The sequence below is a fragment of the Myotis davidii genome, unplaced genomic scaffold, assembly GCF_000327345.1.
Source record: "Myotis davidii unplaced genomic scaffold, ASM32734v1 scaffold1115, whole genome shotgun sequence".
Taxonomy (NCBI): Eukaryota; Metazoa; Chordata; class Mammalia; order Chiroptera; family Vespertilionidae; genus Myotis; species Myotis davidii.
In genome coordinates this window covers 2,155,327-2,159,552 of record NW_006287910.1, presented here as the reverse complement: position 1 = coordinate 2,159,552, position 4,226 = coordinate 2,155,327, and the positions used below count along the sequence as shown (strand labels likewise).

The window sequence follows — 4,226 nt, the reverse complement described above, 5'->3', positions numbered from 1 at the left end:
GAATAGCGAAGTGACCCCCAGTGGTAAGGACTTGAGGGCGCTACCATCAGCCCCGTATCTTTTCCAACACTGCATACAGCTTTTCCCTGACACCCGCCCCCTAAGATAGCAGGGGTGGCCAGACTACACCTTGGAAAAAGTCATCTCTTCATGCACACACTATTCTTTAGGTACATGTTATCATTTGGTTTCTCCACAGCCCTGGGAGGTGGGCAAGGCTGGAACGGTGAATGAGGAAATGACCTTGGAGAGTTTAGGGTGGTTCTCCTTGGTCCATGGTGGAAATGGAGCTCTTTGTACAACAAAGAGCTTTGGCCTTTGCTGTGTTAAATCACCAACTTCAGATTGGTGCCGCTTAGGGAAAAGAAACTGGACTGGTGGATGCTTTCACCCTGATTTCTCTCTTACATCCCCCTGTGCAGGCTTCTATTCACCAGCACCTCCTGGTCAGGGAAGCAGCTTCATCCAGCCTTCACTGGTGGGCTGATCCTCTCAGTCTCACTTTCAGCATCTAAGCAGCCAGATGTGGGAACTGTGCCAGAGGCCAGGCCAGTGGGACAACAGTAATGTCACTCTTCTTTCCAACCCATCCCCTGCTGCCTGCATCGTTAGGATTAATATACCTGCCTTACCTATCTATGCATGATTTTAACCAGCAGCCAGAACTCTCAAGAACTGTGGGTAAGGGTGTAAACTTGGAAAAAAGCCAGGAAGTATTTCCCAAGGCTAAACATTCACCTATCCTATGACGCAGCAATTCCAGGAGTGTTTATGTCCACCAAAAGACATAGATGAAAATGTTCACAACAGCTTTATTAATAACAGGCAAAACTGAAAATGACCTAAATGTTCACTGGTAGGAAAATGGATAAGTCAATTATGGCAATATTCACTCGATGGAATTTTATATGGCAAAGATAAAATAAAGTTCTACTACATACAATGGCATGAAGAAATCTCACAAATCCAATGACAAATAAGACAGACACTAAAGAAAACATGTTGTAATAATTCCATCTACATGAAGTTCCAAAACAGGTATAAGGAAAACTTCTGGGGTGACAGACGTGTTCTGTAACTTGACCTTGAATGGTGGTTGCCTGGGTGTGAACATATGTAAGAATGTATCAGGTTTTACACGTAAGAAATGTGTGCTTTGGGGCCCAGCTGGTGTGATTCTGTGGTTGGGCATGCAGGAGGCAGCCAGTCAGCCAGTCAATGATACTCTCTCACCATTGATGCTTCTTTCTCTCCCTCCCTCTCCTTTCCTCTCTGAAATAAAAATATATTTTAAAAAAGAAATGTGTGCTTTGCTCTATATATGTTGTATCTCAATAAAATACTTAAAAACAAATTCTATCCAATAGATCACTAAGGATTTAATTCACTAACAACTCAGAATAATCCCTAAGCAAGAGCCCCTAGGACAGTGGTCGGCAAACTGAGGCTCGTGAGCCACATGCGGTTCTTTGGCCCCTTGAGTATGGCCACAAAGTTTCAATTGCACTGTACATGCGCGCCCGCACGTGGTATTTTGTGGAAGAGCCACACGCAAGGGGCCGCAGTTGCCGGCCACTTCCCTAGGACAATGTTACTATTAAGTCAACTGGTGGATCCTGCTAATAGGTTCTTCCTTCTCAAAGACCTGATCCCCACGCTTGGATACATCTCTCTCCTCTGCGCTGCCACGGGCACTGTACATGGTGTTCTGCTGCTGGTGTCCATCTGCTTCCCCATCAGACTACATGCCTCAAGGCAGGGACTACGATCATTCACCTCTTTGCCCCAATGGCTGGTGAGTGCCTGGCTTAGAGCAGACACTCAGGGACCATCGATAGTAGGAGCAAGTGGATGGAAGGATGAATGTATATGTCACACATACAAAGATGATCTATGAGCACAATCTCCGAAGCTGCTGCTGAGCTGTAAGCTATAGAAGCCTTCTTTAGGCAGAATGACAGAGACCTGTGGCTCTCAGTCCGGGGGAGATTTCCCCCCACATGGGATACCTGGCAAAGTCTGCAGATATTTTTAGTTATCACAACTGGGGAGTGGGTGCTACCTGGGATGAGCTAAACATCCTATCATGCACAGGATAGCCCCCTTCCGCAAACACACGTATGTGCATGCACACACATATGCATGTGCGCATGTACACACACACACACACCATCTAACATAAAATGTCAATAGTGCTCAAGGGGAGAAACGCTGGTGCAGAGGAATGGGTGCTAACGCAGGAAGAAGGCTTGAGCGCAAATGTCAACCGGCTACTCATTAGTTGTGTAATGTCACAGAACTTGGCAGAGCTTTCTCCCTTGCTCAAATAGGGCTGGTATCTATACCTTAAAAGTCGTGGAGAGGATTTGACGAGCTGAGCTATATAAAGTGCCTGGCTCAATGCAGGAGCCCGGTGAGATCTGGTTCTCTTCCTTTCCGCACTCCCCGCTTCTGATCCCCTTCCCCAGAGCCACAGCCAGGGAATGTTTAATAAGAGAAACAGCCTTCCAGCACTGCTCCCTCTCCCTCTGCCTAAGAAACTACTGAAGAACGAGGCTGCCTGGGAAGGATGCATTTTATTTGCTGGGCACATCAATAGCCTGTGTTCCTAATGAAATTCATTATTAAAAGATAAAGTCAACATATTCAGGACTCCAGCCCACATCGCATCCCAATGTGATCTGCCATTCCCCCGGCATTGCAGGTGTCCTGTGAGCCTGCCTCTGAAACATGGGTTCAGATTTCCCCTCCCCCTTGCTGTTCTCTAAGCCAGCATAAACCTACTGGGTTCCTGGAAGACAGGGAGCAATGCCTCACAAAATATCAGCACCATGGGCAAGTGGCAGGGACAGCGCAAAGAAAGAGCCCTGCCTTGTTCTTTGCAAGGAGAAAGTGGAATTTCCCATAGATTTAATCTAAGGCTTTTGTCCTCCTCCACTTTATGTATTTATGAGAGTGACTAGCGCCTAGGCCAGTGATGGCGAACCTTTTGAGCTTGGCGTGTCAGCATTTTGAAAAACCCTGACTTAACTCTGGTGCGGTGTCACATATAGAAATTTTTTGATATTTGCAACCATATTAAAACAAAGACTTATATTTTTGATATTTATTTTATATATTTAAATGTCATTTAACAAAGAAAAATCAACCAAAAAATGAGTTTGCGTGTCACCTCTGACAGAGGTGTCATAGGTTCACCATCACTGCCCTAGGCAGTCCTATGCTGAAATCCTGTGTGCGCTGATTTTTATGATGCTTGCTGTCCTTGGTGCTGAATAAGTCTCAAAGTGCTAGAGTGTCTGGGTCACTTTCATATTTCTATTACTGACATTGACCAGGGAATATGGTAAGATGGGACACTAACATATATATATACACATACTAGAGGCCCAGTGCATGAATTCATGCACCAGTGGGATGCCTTGGCTTGGCCTGCGGGATCAGGCTGAAACCAGCTCTCCAATATCCCCCAAGGGGTCCTGGATTGTGAGAGGGTGCAGGCCAGGCCAAGTGACCCCACTGGTGCACGATGGGAACGTCTATTTTTTATATTTATTTTATATATTTAAATGTCATTTAACAAAGAAAAATCAACCAAAAAAATGAGTTTGCGTGTCACCTCTGACTGAGGTGTCATAGGTTCGCCATCACTGCCCTAGGCAGTCCTATGCTGAAATCCTGTGTGTGCTGATTTTTATGATGTTTGCTGTCCTTGGTGCTGAATAAGTCTCAAAGTGCTAGAGTGTCTGAGTCACTTTCACATTTCTATTACTGACATTGACCAAGGAATATGGTAAGATAGGACATAACATATATATACACATACTAGAGGCCCAGTGCATGAATTCGTGCACCAGTGGGGTGCCTTGGCTTGGCCTGCGGGATCAGGCTGAAACCAGCTCTCCAATATCCCCCAAGGGGTCCTGGATTGTGAGAGGGTGCAGGCCAGGCCGAGTGACCCCACTGGTGCACGATGGGGGCTGAGGAGGGACGCGGGAGGGCTCCAGGGTGTGTCCAGCCCATCTCGCTCAGTCCCGATCAGCCAGACCCCAGCAGCAAGCTCACCTACCAGTCGGAGCATCTTCCCCCTGGTGGTCAGTGCACGTTATAGCGAGCGGTTGAGTGGCCTTAGCATATCATTAGCATATTACGCTTTGATTGGTTGAATGGATGACTGGATGTCCGGACACTTAGAATATTAGGTTTTATTATAATAAGATATATAC

General features: G+C 46.3%; 1 long non-coding RNA gene across 1 annotated transcript in view; it reads left to right on the top strand.

Annotated features, from left to right (window-relative positions):
- The window catches only part of LOC107182463, a 14,406-nt gene extending 12,302 nt beyond the window's left edge, over positions 1-2,104 (top strand). Inside the window, exon 3 of the long non-coding RNA XR_001513179.1 lies at positions 2,073-2,104. This is a non-coding gene — a long non-coding RNA (uncharacterized LOC107182463). The remainder of the gene's footprint in view (positions 1-2,072) is intronic.
- Positions 2,105-4,226: the final 2,122 nt, after the last annotated feature.